Consider the following 19583-nt stretch of genomic DNA (forward strand, 5'->3'; position numbering starts at 1 on the left):
CACTCAGAGTCATCATTAATTTCATTCGCCTTCTCATTCATTAGTCCAGCCACTTCATTGCCCATGCTTTTCCCTCACCGGCCCTGTTTTCCTCGCCAGTAATCTCTTTGGTGGTGTTAACTCATTCTACCTTCTCTGCTGCTCTTACCTTTCTTTCCTTGACAAGCCTTAGAAAGAGTTTGTGCATTCACTTTTTTTTTTTTGGCTCTTCCTCATCCTTTCTCTATTTCCACAGTGGGCATTCTTCCATCCTTAGATCTTTTCAAGGTTCTTTGTCAAGCGGCTCCTTGCATTTTTTATTCAAGGCATCCTGGTCCTTTGTGGCTTAACTGTGATTTGAAAACTTTGTGCCCTTGCCTGTAGTGCTATCTGGGTTTCCTAATTCACCCAAATTGGATTTTTGGAAATCCTTGAACTTGAGCAAGTTCCTTAATGTTTTTAAATACAGAGATCAGGTCATATCACCAGGGCAGTGGTGTCTCACGGTCAACAGCATCAAAGACCATTTACAGTAGGGAGAGAGTCAGCACAGATGTGAGGTCATTGTTCATACCTTGGGCAGGATATAGAAATTTTCAGACCCCAAATCCGTCCTCAACAAAGAAGCTGAAGTGCTGTTGGTATTCCAGGTTGTTGACATTGATCTTGGTTTCCTGGGCAGAGAACACATCATGGATGGCAGGCAGCTTGCTGTTTAGAAAGGCAAGATTAATAAATGCTGCTAAGAGTTTCTTTTTCTAGTTTACATTAGTTAATGGAATTAGAACAAGTGCTAGATTTTACACTCATCAATTTAGATGCATCACTCCACAGTGTTCCTTCATTGATAGTATTCATGTGTAGACATGGTGATCTGCTGGCAGATATAATGATTTTGAGACAGCTTCCCTTTGAGTCTGTGGCAGCCATTGAGTCATGCTGCTCTGGTCTCCCTTTAAGAGGGAACCTGCCATAAGGAATGCAGTAGCTGACAGCCTCTAGTTAGAATGTCTCCAGGGAAGCTCCAAGCCAGTGACCAGGCACAGAGGTGATACCAGGGCCCACCTTTTTCTGGCCAGTGCAGAACTCCTCTGCAGATGACCTTTGCACAGAGTTGCCCTGTTGGGCTGGCCAAGCCTTTCTCCAGCCACACAGCAGTCTGAAGCCCTTCCTACCCTTTTCCTTCCTTCCCCTTCTTTTCATAGATCTCTGACTTGCACCGTGGTCTGAAGGCTCTCCCTGCCTACTCCTATACCCTCTCCCCTTTATGTGTCACAGGTGTTAACCACACTGTCTTACTCTTCTAGTTTCATCTCAGCATCTTCTTCTTGGAGGCTCTGAACTGACACAGGACCCAGCCCCCTTTAACCTTGCTAACTTACCCCTCCTCCTTCTCCACTCATACTGCCGGCATGGGTGTAGTCATCCCGTCTTTTATGTTACTTGATGGAAAACCCAAATGCTACAAAGTCACAGAATGCATGTCAGGCCAAACAAATACAGAATTGGGAGTCATCTCCAGTGTGGGAGTCTATATGCTACTATTCTCACTCATTAAAATAGATAATTGATCTCTTTACAGTTTGATCAAATTGGGTAATTCCCAGGGAAAGAGCTTGTACTTAAACCACAGAATCACTAGGTGACGCTGCTGCCCCACACAAAGGCGACAGCCTGAGCTAGGCTTGGCCAGAACCATTCTGGGCTCCGGGTCCTGCTATTTAACTTGGCTGGATAGGGCCTACAGGTCTGTAATCCATCACAAAATCTGAAAAAGTAATTTCTGGATCCATGAATCCAGGCTCCAGAAGAGCATGTTAAATTTCTCTCTTTCTCTTTCTCTCTTTCTCTCAAAGCTTGCAGAATTGGGTGTATGTGTGTGTGTGAAGGAGTTCTCTGGAACTCTTGACTTGATTCAAGAACTAACCATGGCTGCTCTAATTTCACCAAGTACTCACCCTCAGGTCTGACTGCTCACCCTTTGGATCAACAGACCAACTCAAAGTTCATCAATCCCTGCCCCCAGATCGGGAGAATCATCAATCTGAGAGATGTTGACACCAATGTCTTTAGCTAGAGTTCCTCAATAGAATTGCACATCCAGGCACGGCTCATTTACACTAGGAGCAGAGGGTGCAGGGCTACTTCTACGCTTGATGTCTTCTCTGCTGAACGCAGCACATACGTCCTCCTGGCCAGGATTCTGGCTTCTGTGCTGCCATCTTTTACGCTGCCTCCCCTACCTTTTTACATGCCCAGTCAGCAATCTGTAAACGTCACACCTGTCTTGTAAATCCTCATAGACAAAGCTGCTGAGTGGGACTAAAAATTTAACCCTGAAATTCACCCCCGCCCCCATCCCTATGCATAATACTCCTTCTTTAGAGCTGCTGGGTTGGCACATTAGTGAAGCTCAGTTTTAAGAAGTTGTCTTCTTACACACAGGATGACTATTTGGTTGCATAGAAAATACTTTCATATTTAGAGGACTGAATTAATTCATGTTTCCATCAGGGAATCTCCAGAACTACAACCATCAATCTGCTCTTTATGTTTTTCTAATATTGTCCCATCTTTTTTGGTCACATTTGACACCAGTAATGGTTAGGAATTTCCCAGAAGACTTCTGGCTCAGTGCCTTATGTAGAGACATTAGGAGTATGTCAGTGGGATAATTTTTGAAAGATAGCCCTAATATTGTTAATAGGTCCACAATCCAAGTACAATGCCACTCAGATTTGCTTGATTGTAAGAACACAGATTCTTAGGCCCATCTCCTGGAGATTCAGACTTAGTAGGTCTGGGGAAAACACTCGGGAATATGTATTTTAAGCAAGCAGCCCAGTGATTCGTATGATCAGGAAAATTCAGAAAACTGTGCCCCACTGAACAAAGTGGGTTCTAGCTATGAATCACAGTTCAATTCCAATCAGACACAGCAGAAGCCACAATGCAAAAAAAAAAAAAAAAAAAGATTCTGGAGATTTTAATAGCTAGAGAGAGAACCATCTGTGAGTCATGGGATGCCCTCACCAGGTAATTGGGCACCTAGGGTCATTGCAGCCACCTGGAAACTTCTGATAGCAAAAGCACTGGGGAATCTTTTATTAACATATTTAATGTGCTTGACTAAGGGGAAAAAGTAGAGGAAGCCAGGAGGGCTTGTTAGCAACCTCTCCCTGTGTAAAGTGTGGCAGAGAAACAATGCTTGCTTTCTAAGGAAGGGTTTAGTTTAACCCTTGACTGTCTTTCTCTGGGGAGAAGCAAGTGGGTATATATAAGCGTAACAGCCTTTTTTAAAGGGTGAGGGGTCCCTGGGGCTCCATGTGCAGTGCCTGGAAGGTAGACCTAGAAAGCCTCACAGACCTCTATCAGGGAACACGGTCATGGCTTCTAGGAGACAGCAGTCTGCCATGTTATATCCCAGGCTGCCCTCCTCCTCTGCTGGCGTAAGCTCGAGAATATCTGGGGACTCCAGAATATTGACCCACCCAGTAAGAGAGCTCTCCACCCCTTTCTCACGACTGAGGGGTGAGTGCAGGGCTCTCCCCGCTGAGCGGTGTAAAGCAGTGCAGAACTTTACTGCGAAGCTGCAGTTGGAGCCATGTGTCCCAGAGAACCAAGTGGAAACTTGGATTCTTAGGCTCTGTCACTTTGCACTCAGACTGACATTACACCCGTACACAAACCACAGTAGGTAAGACTCCAACTTACCCCCTCCCCAGCTGAGTTGGCCACCCCATGGGGAGTTTTTTGTTTAGTGGCAACAGCTAAGCAACAATGCATCAATCTCTTCTCTGCAGATAAATCATTCTGCAGTGGGGTGTACCTTTTTGTTTTCTATCCCTGAAAGAGTCTGGGGGTGGCTTTTTTTTTTTTTTTGCCTTTTTCATAAATAAATATTTTAACTGGAAATTTCCAAGCATATGACAGGCCTAGAATGTGAACTTGAATGTACTGTAATAGAAATCATCAGTTGCCATGGCGACGTGTTCCAAGAGCAGATTGCACCGAGTCACATGGGCAGAGAGTGCTCAGTAATACTAACACATCAGAGAGCGAGGCCACTTAACCTCAATCGCTTCCAGCTATTGTGCAGAATGCAATTGAATTTATTCCTAATTTCTGCCAGTGCTAAGGAACAAAATTTCCCTGCAGATTTTAATCTTACTCAGGCAAGCTGCAGCCAGTGCTCAGACACTGTTCCACACCAATATTCAGCCCAGCTACTCGCCCACTTTACAGCTCTATTTTCTTATTCTTATTTTTAATAATAGCTTCCCTCTCCCTGCTGGATCCCCAGCGTCCCCCTGCCCTGGGGAGAACTCCCCTCCTCCTTTCCGAATGGCTGCACGGTTTCTCTGACTCCATTCTGCTAATACAAGGAACACAGCTTCATAATAATACTGGTAAAAAAAAAAAAAATGACAGGGCTCCACTCTCAGCAATAGCTTTTCTCCCCAGCCCCAAACCTGTTCTGAAACAGAATTCCCATCGGCTCTGGGGTGCACCTGGGAATGGCACAATTAACAACAGCCCCATCGTAAGAGGGCAAACTGGTGGATCAGTGAATAATATAATCAAAGTGTGTATTTTCAGTCCCTGTCACAATCCCGTCCCCCTGCACACATATAACACCCCCTGCCCTCCCCAACCAGGAGAGCAACACAGATTAGCAGGAGGTACAACCGCCGATCACAGAACACTCATTTCAGAGCTTATCCGCTCTTATGAAGGCTGATAAATCAGAGTCTCTCATATGGACAGTCTCAAGTTAGCAGCGTCATCGATCTCCCCTGCCCCTTTTAAGTTATTTGTCTTATTCACTTCCAAAGATGATATCAGAGATGCCAAATGAGCCTTTGTTTTCTGTGCTCTTGCTCTTCCCAGGGTGAGTTGCTGTGTTGTTGTGGGGAGCTAAGAGGCATGCTTCCAGGGCCCAGTTCTTTGTTTCCAACCCAAGGTCACCTCTCCCTGTCTGTTCAGGTGTTGTCAGGGGTCTGCCTGTGTTCTGAGGCACAGGCAGTGTCCTCCCTGGCTGAGTCTTTGCAAGGCCCTACCCTCCAACGACCACCTCCTTTTTGAATGTCACTTAAAAAAAAAGACATAAAACCTGCTTTAATAGCTAAATGAAGACAAGGGCAGAGTCCAGACCTTGACCACACTGAAGGTCTAGCAAAAGAAAACTTAAAAACATAGGGAAGACTATATGAAAAAAAAAAAAAAGTGGGATGGTTTCTGCAGTGTCTTCCTTTAAGTGGGTGGTTTCTTCTAAAAAGGAGGGAAAATGTAGTTGCAAATCACTTACTTAGCAATGCTGTTCTAATGCTCTGCTGCAGTAGGAAACATGGAGAGAAGTTAAGAGAGAGAATGGCAACATGGAATTAGGACAGACTGCCAGTGGTCCTTGCTGACTCTACACAGAGAGCTTGGTGACTATGAAAATCTTCACGGAGCCCGCGAGAGAAAAAAAAGCCAGAGAGGAAATGAAGTACTGCAATGAATTTTATATCAGCAAGGTGACATTTGGGTCTGGAGAGAGAACAGCACATGCCAAGCTATTGGTAGCACACATGGCTCTATGCCTGTCCTGCTGTGCCAGTGCCTCTGAGCGCCTTTGCCAAACATGTTCACCCCACATCTGCCTGGGGTGGTGGGGGAGTCAACCCTTTATCTTTTATCAGGGACTTTGCACCAGCCTGAACTCTCCCTGGCTAGGAGGGGAAGCCCTGTCCTCATAACTGGCAAACTGTGCAGCTATTCACAAAACTGAACATGTTTTCTAATCAAAATTGGTTTGATTTATTCTGGAGCATTATTTCCATACTTATTATTTCCATGCTGACTCTCTTGCTAGAGCTGTTCAAGCAGTTAAAATCTTGGAAGGTTCCAGGAGGATGTCTAATCTGTATCTAAGCAATGTCCCTTTAGGCAGAGTGGTGTTCTGGACCCTCTACTCATACACAGCTATGTGGGTGGGGACCACTGAACTTCATGGGCTCCTACTGAAGAAAGATGGTGAGAGGACATCAGGGAAAAGTCCAAGTATTTTATTCCTGATGAATTTCATTAAAGGGAAGGGCAATCTGCCCTATTATGCTAATATCTGCAATAGTAATTTTATTATGTTCGTTAATCTATAGTCAAGGAATAACATTATTATAGTTCTTATAGCTTTTCAAAGTACTTCCGTAACTATTAGCTCATTGGAACTGCACAGCAACCCTAGGATATAGGTGGGGCATATTTTACAGATAAGAAACTAGGGTGTAGAAAAGTTGGGGTTAGGACAAAATCACAGAGTAAGGATAAGATCTACATCTCAGGACACTTGATGCAGTTCTCTTTCCACCACCATGGACGGGCTGGGGGCCAGAGTACCTGAATTTTCTGAGAGAAATGGCCCCCAGAGCTTCCTTCCTTCAAAATTTGCTATAGTTATATCTTAGGAAAGAACCAGCCCATGGGTTAATGGGTGGGGGTTGAGCAGAGGATAACCATGTGTGGGTTGGGCATGAAGGGGCCAAGTGTCTCTGACCAAGTTTGGTGTGGATTCTACTCACTAGAATTTTCCAGATCAGATGAGGGCAACCTAACCCAGTTCAATCTTCCCTCTTGGGAATTGTGGATTCTGATGGCAAATGAGAAGGCAGGTCTAGTTCTCCTGTGCAAGAAGCTGTTGTACAAATCTGCCTAAGAAGCAGTGGGCCTCAGACTGTAGGTATCATTTGAGGTTTTGATGTAGCCGAGTTGACTCTGCCAAAATACAAACCATTGCATCTGTAGCTACCTGGTAATGGAAGTACCAGACATCCTTACCCTTCCCTTTGCCTCCCTTATCCAGAAACTCTACCCTACCCTGTCCCTGGTGGTATGGGATGGGGTCAGAAATGGGTTGAGAGTCTGATAAATACATTACTTAGTGATTAAACACACACACACACACACACACACACACACACACGAATTTTAACACTGGCTTTTGAGATGGCTGGTGGGAAAAAAATCCCTGTACTGCTCCAAGTTTCTATGGATCCTGTGAACCTCTATTGCAGAAAGTAACCTGAATATGGCTGGGTACTATTTAAATATACCAATCTATTTTGTCTTTCTTTTCCTCTTTTTCTTTCCTTCCTACAAACAAATAATTTGATTGGTCATTGCCTCTAGGGAGGCATGCCACAAGGCAGGTGAAAGTCTTTCTGGCTTCCATATTACTAAAGCTTGAGGTCCTAGGGCAAAGCTTCCAGTGAGGGTACTAGCAGCCCAGAAGGGGCTTTAGAAATGTATGTCATGAGTATCATTGGTTGTTTAAATGAATGGAAGTACTGTCCACGTTTTGTTCCCTAGGGATTAGAGATGGTAAGTGTCCAATAATGAATGGGCAGGGGCTGTCATGCACCAAATGCCCATGGTGGCCTCCCTGTCAATTTCAGAGAGGAGATTTGGGAGCACAGGCCTAGAGTCTTGAAGATACAGCAAAAGCAGAAGGATTCCCTAGGGCCTAAGAGAGATTGCCTCAAAGCTGGGAAGAGTGAAAGGGGAGGAGAGAACTGAGGAAGAGCAAAAGTAGAGAAAAGTCTGTGAAAGGGGACTTGCTCCCTGAGACCTGACAATATATCTACACAAGGGGCAAGATTTCAGAGTGAAGTTCATGAATGGCACATCTAGACCAGGGTTTCTCGACCTTGGCACAAATGGCATTTTGGGTCAGATAATTTTTTATTTGGTGGCAGCACAGAAGTTTGGCTTCCATGGAATACCTAAACCGAGTTAATACATATCCAGAATTTTACAATGACATCTGGTATTCTCTTCCTCATCTCTTGCACAAGGAGGCAAGATAACAATCCACTAGTGATGGGCTCTGTTTGAAGGAAATTGCTCACGTGTTAGTTGGGCATATACTATCAGACCTTGGAGGATAGCAGACTGTCTGGGAAAAAGAGGAGTAGCCTGTGAGCCCCAATTCTGTATGCTGCTAGTGACATACACAGAGATTGTCCTCTGTGGGGTCCCTGGGTGCTTTAGCTGGATTACGGTCCTCGGTCTGGCTGACCATATACTTATTGCTCTTTTATTTATTGTTTCACAGTCTGAATAACTCCTTGTTTCCACCCCAGCCATGGGACAGATTTGCAGAGCTCCCCAGATTGCGATAGAATCCCCATTTGTGAGTCCATTATTGCTTTTCCAGCTCTTTTCCCAGCATGTCTTCAACACTGGCCTGGAAATGTCTGGTGGAAAAGCTGACATTTGGCTCTCTTTTCTCAGTTCTCAGACTTTCCCTCGAGAGGGTGATGAGACACTAATCTGAGTTCATAATTTTATGCTGAACAGTTACCCTTAGAACAATGCATTTTGGATTTAAATTTAAATTGGAGTTTGAGAGGTGTGAAAGTTAGAGGAACTATGTCCACATTTTCATTATAGATACTCCTCATTCCCAACAGTTGTTAGAGAGATCTTCAACACTTCCCACTTTACATCTGGTTTCTAATTCAGTTAGAATAGTATATGCTTCCTCTGAATATGATAGTTAGGAACAAATAGCAATTGTCAGGGTAATTCTCTCCAACACAATAGCAAATACTTTTCTGGAATACAGAAGAGCCTGGCTCTAAAATAAATAATAATAAAGACTTCAACTAAAGTTGCCAAAACCAGTCCTTTAACATTGAGTTGGTCAAGGGATTGTGCTGAATTTCTAGCTTATATTCAGCCATCACATTTGTTTTTTCCTCTGAGCTTATTTCTGTCCCGGGAAAGGGCTAATATTTATTAATTACCCACTATCTGGCTAGCCTTTATATACAGCATCTCAGTTCATTAAAAAATACTTTATCTTTCTTTCTTTTTTTCTTTTTTTTAGAATAAGAGAGAGAGAGAGCATGAGGAGGGAGGGGCAGAGAGAGAGAGAGGGGAGGGAGAATCATAAAGAGGCTCCACGTCCAGTGTGGAGCTCAAAAAATACTTTCAAAGCTCATTATTTTTGTCAGATAAAAACTAGAAGACTAGATATATTAAAAGGCCATTAACTCTACAAGGTAGGTCGTGGCCGAGTGGCAAAGTACCCTAGTCATTCAGAGACACTGAATTCCAAGACTAAAGCTGTGTGAAGGCTTTCACATAGGCTGTTTCCCCCAGGAAGGCCTCCTAAATCCTTTCTTCATTTTCCTCCACCAAACTAAAGTTAACTCTCCTATTCTGGAATTTTCACATCACTTTATTTCTAGTACTAATACCCAATACCTAGTATATATATTTTTTTTAATTTTTATTCATTTGTGATACTCACAGAGAGAGAGAGAGAGAATGAGGCAGAGAGACAGGCAGAGGGAGAAGCAGGCTCCATGCACCGGGAGCCCGACGTGGGATTCGATCCCGGGTCTCCAGGATCGCGCCCTGGGCCAAAGGCAGGCGCCAAACCGCTGCGCCACCCAGGGATCCCCCTAGTACTATTTATTGATGTTTTGTCTCCCTTTTAGAGGGAAGATCATCTCTTTCACTCATCTCCTTGTGGATGCCTTGAGTAGGATCTTGTACTAGAAGGTAGAGTAGGCTGAGAAGATACCCTTGAACAGATGAACCATTGAATGAATGAATGAATGAATAAATGAAAGAGTTGATGTAGAATTTGAGCTGGATCTTGAAGGACAGGCAGTAATAAATAAATAATAAATCAGTCATTAAAAATTAGAAATTCTGGCTGGCGTCCATCTGGAGTCCTTACTGAAGTTTTTCATTAGCCATGGTAAGAACCATGCATTTTTTTCTCCTTTAGGTCCCACCCTGACACTCATTAGAATTGTTTACAAGTACTGTGGACTTTAGTGATATCAAGGCTTTATTGGGATAGGGAGTTGGCACTTCATTGCAGAGATCCCATTACTTCCCTGTAGGAGGCTGTCACTTCTCCAAAGTGCGCTACCTCTGGTGCCAATCTCTCACTCATGCATTCTCCTCCTGACTGCTGGGAGCACATAGGCATGCTGCATGTCACCTGCTCCTCTGGCTCTTGACAATCTCCTTCCTTTGTTTCCAAATTCTACGCAAATTGCTTGGTTGACAATCAAAGCCTGCTAACATCAAACAGCTGCTATAGACAGGTGTGTTCTACAGTTACCTGCTGTTTGCTTTCCTCAGCGGGGACTGATATGACAAACAAAACCAGGAGCTGGGTGCCAACCTCCTACTAACATTTTTCAGACTTGAAAATTCAACCTAAAAATAGCCTTCCTCATTCCTCATCAGTGTGTAGCTGGGTTGGATGCTGTACAGCCCCACTGATTATTGCAGTGCTTGGCAAAAAGCTGGGAATCACACTGGCTGTATCCAAGCAAAGAGGCTGCATAGTTCAGGAGCTCTTGATTTCTCAAGAATACCCAGAAGCCTTAAAATATTTTTCCAGATTTTTCTTTCTTGTTAACGTGACTATATGAATGTTGTTTCTTGCTTTCTGCTTTTAGCAGTCTTCCCATAGTTCCCAGGTTTTGACCTTGGAAAGCTGCTGTAACTATCCTGTTTAATCTCAAATGATTAGGGGATATGAGGGCATGGCAAGTTGGTGGAGGAATGGATTTCCACTTCTAACATTCCTTCCTGTTATGCTATGTTATGCTAGCAGCCATCATTTTCCACACTTTCTTTTATGCACTAGATGCTTTTGCACCTAGGATTCTGGATGTGGTTAAGTTCTGCCAGTTAGATGTACCTGCATGAATTGTGGAAGGTGACATGGGGCTGAGCCCGGTGTTCTGGGGCCATTGTTTCTCTGATGGCATCTTCATGGCTGTGTTGGGATTTCCGATGGTGGTCACTTCCTGACTGTACTGCTTCCTGATCACAAACCAAGCAGCAGTTTCCTTGGTGGTCTTCTCCTTAGAGTCACTTCTGAAAGCTCCACTCAGCGTCTGTCTCTTCAGCTTCTCTGGCAATTTTGTAAGTCATCTGATACCCCACTTTAACTTGCGAATGTGAATTCTCTTCTCTATGACTGATCCTTAACCAATACCGAGGATAGTTGGTCTAGACATTCATCCTCCCTACTTGGCAAGATGCACTGAGATAATCAGCCAGTTGGCAGGGGCCAGAGCCTCAGGCTGGCAGCTGGGAGAGAGGAGGATCACTGTTCTCCAAGGAAGAACTTGTTTGCCTCTGCGCCTATGCTCAAGTGCTCCCTTCTGCTTGGGATATTCCTCTTCTTTTGAGAGCCACTCCTTTTCCCAAGCTGGAAGTAGTTTTTGCTTCTCTGAACTCTATGGCCACCCAGGATACTTGTCTCATGAGGTGATGTATGTATAGGCCTGATAACATTTGAGACAGGAATAAAAGAATGGAGGAAAGGATGTATATACATAGCTATGCTTCCTGGCTACAGACTAATCAACCATTTTTTATCATTTGCCTCCACGTAGATTTTGGGGCCTTTCAAAGACCTCATACCAGTTTAAATGACGGCATCAGAGCAGCAGCACTGCCCAGTGGAACTTTCTGTGATGATGGAAATGTTCTAGATCTACACTCTCCAGCAGGGTGGCCCCAAGCACAGGTACTTGAAATGTGGCTGCTGTAAATGCAGAACTGAATTTAAAATTTTGCTTAATTTGAATTAATTTGAATTTAAAGAGCCATAAAGGCTAGTGACTGCCATATTGGAGAGCAAATTAAAGTACATACTATTTTGACTGGCACATGGGCCAGGACCCTCAAGATGTCATTGTCAGTGTTTATGGGTTGGGAATTTGCCTTTCTGGCCCAGGACAGGGCTTAAAGCTTAGGAGAAAGAGAAGTGGAAGCTTCATGGGGAGATGACAAACAGGACATTAACTTTCAAATACTCTTTTCCATAATTTTTAAAAGTGATTAGCTCTTAGAAATGAATGATATTTCCTACTTCTTGTACCACTGAGGTTTAGCGCTGTGATAACACAAAGGCAGAAAGTCACTGGAAGAATTGTTTGGCCACATGTTGAGTGGATCCCCTGCCATGGATCAGCATTGAACAGATGACTCATTTTGGAAAAGATAATCAGCTTCTCATCAACACATCCCCCCACCCCTGCCCTGGCTCTGTAGCATCTCCTACAGCAACTGAAAGTGTATGTCCAATTGCACTGGATGTCAAGGATGAAAACAAACCCCTGTGGGTATCCTGGATTGCTGTAGGTAGGTTGAACCCAACACATTCTTGTCTTGGCCACTTTGTTGGCTGTTATTACATACACAAAAGGGTATGACACAAGCACAGGGCTGGGATCAATGCTGGAAACAGAGAATATAGCACAGATGATGAGCACACATCTGTGGTTACCTGGCTGCAAAATGGCTTCTTTTCATGAAGTTCTAAAATTTACATGCAGGGCCCTTTTATTTATAGTATCTCTTTCATAGGATTCTTAGAGATCAGCGTTTCGTATCCTAAGAGAAGACAGTCCTTGGATTTAGTCATTTTTGTAATAAATCTGCCAGAGGAGGATACAATCATCAATCATACTTCAGTTCCCTCTGCTAAGTGCTCATATTCTTACTTAAAAAACAGAGAATTCTCTCACATATACAATTTATTTTTTCTGCTGGGCACATATATGTACACACAGACAAAAATTATACATCCATGGTCACATGTTGTGAGTCTAGAATTTAATGACACTAGGGGAATCACCTAAATATCGGCTTCATCCTGGTTGATCTCTAAACAATTTTGAGTGGACTGCTGGGAAGATAAGCACACCTGCTTGGCCTGGGAAGGGATGTGAACCTGGAATTCTGAATATAGTGTTCAGGTGCTTCCCTGGCATGCTAAATGGCTTCACTGAGGAAGTTGCTGCTGCACATTTAATCTTCCCTCTCTCCTCCTTGTCTACTCTACTCTTCCCTCTTTACTCCCTGTCATGTACCCTCCATTGCTGTGCACAGTCTTACATGCCCAGACACAATTCCACCCTCCAAAGTAAGAGTTTCTATGTGGTTCACTTGGGGGTGAGGGGAAGGATGGATAGGACTGGGAACATCTCTCCTTCTCCTTCTGCAAGTTCCTCCTTCTCTTTCTTCTAGAACTCTATTTTTAGCCTCATTCCAAATCCTCATCTCTCTCCAGCACCTCCTGGCTAACCATGTAAGACCGCTTTCACCCAGGACTCCTCTGACTTTAATCAGGACGTTGACAATGTGCTGCAATAAGCCTCTCAAACATCTCCTCTTAGAATAAGCATAAAGAATTAACTTTTTATTATGGAAAATATCAAATACAAGGGTTGAGAGAAGAGTATAATGAATCATCCACTTCAACAATGATCAATAGTTTACCATTTGTGCTTTATCCATCCCACATCATCTTTTTTTGGCTTGAGTTACTTATTTAAAAGCAAATCTAAGTCATTGTATTATCTCTCTTACAAACACTTCAGTAATTATCCCTAACAGATAAGAACTTTAAAAAAAGTATCATTGTCACGCCTAGCAAAATTCGCAAAAATTCCTTACTGTCATCAATATTTAAATAGCAGGCCCATCATTTTTTGAGTAAATAAAATTGCCCTTTTGAGAGAGCAATTAGGCAGTGGATTTCAAGATTTAAAATGCCTATATGGCATTTTGACTTTGTGTTCCATCATGTAGAAGTTTATCTTAGCATATACTACATCTACTGAACTATGTATGCAGAGAGCATGGTTTATGATAGTTCGAAATGGAAAGCAACCTAAATGTTGATTAAAGGGGTTGATTGGGGCATTTATACTAGGTGATTAAAATAAGATGGTAGCTCTATGTGGTTTGATATGAAAAGCTACCTAAGACATTATTGAGTTAAAAAACAATAGCAGGAAGAATATACAGGAAACTTCTGGGGAAGACCTGGAGGGAGAGGGTAAGAATTAGATAGGAGGAGAATTCCACTTTTCACCTGATACCTTACTGTGCATTTTGAATTCTTTTTACTATGATGATGTATTACTTTTATAGATAAAAATAGTTAATAAAAAGAGTATTCTTATCACAAGTTTGAAGAACTCTGATTTTGTTTCTGATGGTTTCTTATGTAAATACCATCACAGAAATTACTAGTGTACTTGTATAGCTAGCTCTCCTTTTCTTCCTTAATGAGGAAGATGACATTCCTCTGCCTCCTGCAGTTAGGCAGGGCCACGTGACTAGTCCTAGCCACTGTAGTATGCATGCAAATAATGTATGTCACTTCCAGGCTGGGGTATTTGAGAATTGATATGCCACCTCTGTGTTCTCTTGTTCCCTGCCATGATCACTCTAGGGGCTTCTTGTTGAGATAGCAATGTTCCCAAAGAGAGGGACCCAAGGTCCCTGAGGCACTCCATGGAGGACCCCCAACGTTCAGACTTTGCATAAATATGAAGAAAGATTTTGTTGTGTTAAGCTATTAGATTTCAGAGTTTGTTACCTCAGCTTTGTTGATCTTGTCCCGACTGAATTGGTAATGAGAATAGAACCACTGGAGGCACAGAAGAAACAGACTTCCACAGACCTTGGTGACATTGTGTGGAGTGATTATAAACCTTTCCTGCTAGCTAATGTTGGCATAATAATGTATTTGAACTGCAAGAAAGGTAAGTACAATTCCTAGGTGCAGAATTCATATCCACCATTTGGCCATGGTGGTGACTTCACTGAGAACATTTGCACAACCAGGAAGACTGTTCTCAGACTTTTAACTTAACACTTAAGTCCAATGATGTATTTCCAGTCTAACTTCTCCAAGCCTCCTTGGCTCAAGATAGACGGGAGCCATCACAGCTAAGCCCTGCCTATCATCCTTGATGTCCCATGGAATAATGTCAGCAGGTGAACTTTAAAAGCATCAGGTGCTCTGAGGGCCTGAGTCTCTTCCTTTTCCATTGCTCTAGGGTGACTGCGTATGAAGTTGGGAGCTGTAGTGACAACAACCAGAGAGCCAGAAAAGAAATCTCACTGCTTTGCTTTGTCTTGGTTCCAATCAACTAAAAATGAATGAGTGTCTTCACTAGATAACTGCTAGTTGGAAGATGGAGCAGAGTTCTGAGGAAGTGAGAGTAGTGACTTGGAGGGTTTGGCAGAGATGGGACAAATCCCATCAGATGCAGATCTCTGCATCTCCGAGGCCCTAAGAGAAAAAAATAGAGCAAATCTGAGCTCAAATTCTGGCTATGTAGACTTAGGCAAATTACTTAGTCTCCTAGAGTCTCAGTTTTATTTTATGGGTTGTTGAGAGGTTGAAATGAGGTAATGCATATAACAGTCCTTATAGAGTGGCTGGCAAAGGGGCAGAACTAGAAGAGCCTCCAGGTAGGGGGACTCCACGACCTACATCTATTTATAACTTTTGGAACTGAGCCAAGGCCTGGGGAGCACCAGGATGCCCACTCACTTGCAGCTGGGATGTGGACACTCCAGAAGGTCAGCTCCATAGGGTAATTCCAATACTGCATTGGCAGTTCACCATCAGTATGATGCAATAATGACTGAAACTCAGAGAGCCTGTATAATGAGCACTTACACTGGTCTAACCACTTTCTGTTAAGCCCTGCAAAAGTCCTGTGGGTGTGACTATTGTCATTTCCAACTTTTTATATTTATTTTTTTGATTTTAAAAAAGATTTTATTTATTTATTTTAGAGAGAGAGAGAACACAAGCAGTGGGGGGTGGCAGGGAGGGAGAGAGAGAAGCAGACTCCCTGCTGAGCAAGGATTCCAACATGGGACCTGATCCCAGGACCCTAGGATCATGACCTGAGCCAATGATAGACACTTAACCAACTGAGCCAACCAGATGCCCCTGTCATTTCCATCTTATAAATGATGAAACTGAGGCCCAAGAGGCTAAGGGATTTGCCCAAGTCCAGACAGCCCATATGTGGTAGAACTAGGATCCAAACCCAAGGAGTTTGATTTAGGGTCCAAACTGTTAATCACTATTTCCCAAAGTACTGCTCTCAGCTAACTCAGTGTGGCAATGATGACTATAGATAAATAGTGACGACCAAAAGCTGGCTAAGGAATGTTTACTTCTTAAAAGATTTATAGTAAACTTCATGTGACTCATTATTCACCCAGAATACACGTGATACCAACATTTTTAAACATGTATGCAGGGAGGAGATTTTAAGTGGGAAAATACACCTGTGTAGTTTTCAGTGTTGCAAGCAATACAAGATGTGTCAGAAAGGCAGTCCTATGCAGCATGACTCCAATTACCTGGAATTCTATTTTGTCCTGATAGTCAGCCTGGAATGGTGGATCAGATGGCAGAGAGGCTTAGGGGCTCAGCAAAGAAGTCTGGGATTTGCCTTGAGTCATTGGAGGTGATTGAAGAGGGGACAGACATAATGAGATAATGTCAGCTACTATTAATCTGGCAGTGGTGTCCAGGTAAAGGAGAAGAGAGGCTGAAGGCAGGGGGCCAATGAGAAGGCTGTTGTGGGAATGAGGGCGTGGCTAGCATTGAAGTAGAAAGAATGAAAAGAAGGGGGTGTCTGGAAATGAAAGGAAAAACCAACAAGACTTGGTGATTAATTGGATCCTGGGGTAGGGGAAGCAGGCACAGGTTTTTCAGGCACAGGAAGAGATGACTTTGTGGGAAAGAAGGTAGAATCACTGACTTTTACGTAAGATGGTAATGTTGAAGAGCAGTGGATAATAGGTGGCAAGAGATACTGGACTGGAAGGTAGGGGAAACTCAAGAGTTATGACTTAGTAGAGAAATGGGAGCTACAGTGGTGAGAATTGGAAAAGTAGTGAGAGCGGGACTGAGAACCAAGAAATGGGGAGAGGAAATAGGAGTCCCTGAGAGGTGGGCAGAGCAGTGAGTGTCAGCATCAACAAAGAGAAAGATAGAGATCTGCCCATAGAACCTAACTAGAAGACTATTGATGACATTTGAGAGTAGTTTCAATGGAGCTGTATTAGTCCGGGTTCTCCAGGGAAATGATCAATTTTATATGTATGTGTATATAAACACATATTTATATATATGATTTTTTATGCATATTATGCATATATTATATACATATGATCTGTTATAAGGAATTGGCTCACACAATTATGGAAACTAAGAATTTCCAATACCTGCAGGTAGCAAGCTGAAGACTCAGAAGAGCTGATATGTAAGTTCAAGTCCAAAGACCTGAGAATCAAGAGAGCTGATTGCATACATTTCAATTCAAAAGCCACCCAGCTAGAGACCCAAGCAGAGCAGATATTCAGTCTGAGTCTGAAGGCTGAAAAAGACCAATGTCCCAGCTCAGGCAAGAGAAGTTTCCTCTTGCTTAGTCTTTTTGTTCTATTTAGGTCTTCAGGTGATTGGTTGAAGCTCATCTACATTGGGGAGGGTGATCTGCTTTGCTCAGTCTACCAATTCAAATCTTAATTTCATCCAGAAACAACCTACAGACATGCCCAGAATGTGTGACCAAATGTCCCAGCAGCCCATGTCCTAGTCAAGTTGACACAAAAAATAAACCATTGCAAGTGCCATGAAGTCAGCTTTTTGGGGACTAAATAAGGAATGTGTGGTGGGGAAAGGTGGAAGGAAGACATAGCCACCTCCTTGAGAATGTTGGCAGCCAAAAGGAGAAAAATCACATGCTAAACTGAAGGGGCAGCAGGGTCAACAAAGAGTTCTTTAAATGATAGAGGAGACCTTTAGACTTGACTCTCCTTTGCTAATCCATAAGGACATTCACTTAATCTTTTTTCCCCAAAAGGTTATTGGATTGAATATACAATTTCCATTCTAACTATGTTTGCCTAAAGGTAAGTTTAAGTTAGTTTGCATTTTTGGCAGGCACGCCAACTATTGGCAGAAAAAGATGGTTGTGAAATGATCTGGGGTGAAGGAAAAATCAAATCTATGATCTAAAATGTGTTGTGAATAAAAGTGCACACTGCTTATAAAGATAATCAAAGTTAATTGTTTTATGTTATTTGTGGCTTTTTGTCATTGAAGCAGAAGGGATCCAGTTTTTTTTTTTTGCCAGCATTTGTCGGCGTGCCTTAGCATTTACTTAAATACAAGGAAATACACCTTCAAAACTTTGGTGCCAGATGAGTCAGAAGCAGTAAAGGGACCTGCAGTTTGGTCAGCAGGACCAGGTGGCAAGTCAGCTGTGGCACAGCAACATGTCCGCCCCAGAGCGAGGGAGCAATGCTTACAACTCAGGAATCCAGACTCTGCAAAACCTTTAGGGTAAATGGTGACAAAATCGTTTTTGAGCCACAGACCATTTGCTAGAACCCAACCTCCATGTTTCACCAGTGCTGTCCCTTTTTCCCACACACCTCTGCTCTTAAATAAATTCCACATAGCCAGCTGGGCCTACACAGTCCTGGTTAGCCTTCTTCTTGGAAATGGCATTTCTCTCCTCTTGTCACCTTTTTTTTTTTTTTTTTTAAGATTTATTTATTTATTTGAGAGAGAGAGAGAATGTGTGAGGGTGGGAGAGGGGCAGAGGAAAAGGGAGAGAGAGTCTTAAGCAGACTCTACACTGAGTGTGGAGCCAGACACAGGGCTCCATCTCATGACCCTGAGATCATGACCTGAGCCAAAATCGAGTCAGATGCTTAACCCACTGCACCACCCAGGTGCCCCTCATCACTTAACCTCTTCAAACAGACCATGTAAATACACCTATCTAATAGTGCTTGTCTCCAGAAAGTCATGTGCATATTGTACTTGGCCAAACATGTCCATTAACTGCCATTTCTCGGTGGCTGTGCTGTTTCTTTACTTTTCTCTCTCTTTTTTTTAAGATTTTTAAATTTATTCATTCATAAGAGACACAGACAGAGAGAGAGGCAGAGACACAGGCAGAGGGAGAAACAGGCTGCATGCAGGAAGCCCAATGTGGGACTTGATTCTGGGGCTCCAGGATCACGCCCTGAGCTGAAGGCAGACACTCAACCACTGAGCCACCCAGGCGTCCCTCTTTACTCTTCTTAACAGAGGGTCTGCTCTATGTCTGGTTGAGATCCACTCATTGATTTACAATGATGCCCCACATGTATTCTCAGGGTTATCACTCTATATTTATTATTATCACATCACAAGCGTACCTCAGAGATATTGCAGGTTTGATTCCAGACCAATAAAGCTACTATCACAAAAATATGAGTTGAGTGAATTTTTTTGGTTTTTCAGTGCATATAAAGGTGTGCAATAGTGTTATGTCTAAAAAAAGAATATACATAACAAACAATTACAATATCACCGTAACAATAATAAAAACAAAAGGCACCTGGGTGGCTTAATCAGTTAAGCATCTGACTCCTGATTTTGACTCAGGTCATGATCTCAGGGTCATGAGAACAACCCTACCTTGGGCTCCATGCTGGACATGGAGCCTGCTTAAGAGTCTCTCTCTCCCTCTCCCACTGTCCCTCCCTGCACCCCTATCTCTTCCTCTGTAAAAACAAAACAGAAAAAAACACACAAAAAGCAATAATGTAATAATAATGAAAAGGTTTGAAATATTGTGAGAATTACCAAAATGTGACTCAGAGACATGAAGTGAGCAAATGCTGTTGAAAAAAATGACACTGATAGATGTGGTTGATGCAGGGTTGCCACAAACCTTCAATTTGTAAAAAAATGCAGT

The 19583-nt window shown here is 42.9% G+C and overlaps 1 long non-coding RNA gene across 3 annotated transcripts in view; it reads right to left on the bottom strand.

The window, feature by feature from the left end:
• LOC111096043 overlaps positions 1-19583 on the bottom strand; it is a 127042-nt gene that overhangs the window by 18079 nt on the left and 89380 nt on the right. Inside the window, exon 7 of one of the 3 annotated variants that reach the window (XR_005360120.1) lies at positions 13118-15094. The exons of the other annotated variants lie outside the window; for them this stretch is intronic. This is a non-coding gene — a long non-coding RNA (uncharacterized LOC111096043). Of the gene's footprint in view, positions 1-13117; positions 15095-19583 lie in introns of those variants that run through there. 3 annotated transcript variants of the gene reach the window in all.

The sequence above is a fragment of the Canis lupus genome, chromosome 5, assembly GCF_011100685.1.
Source record: "Canis lupus familiaris isolate Mischka breed German Shepherd chromosome 5, alternate assembly UU_Cfam_GSD_1.0, whole genome shotgun sequence".
NCBI classification, from domain to species: Eukaryota; Metazoa; Chordata; class Mammalia; order Carnivora; family Canidae; genus Canis; species Canis lupus.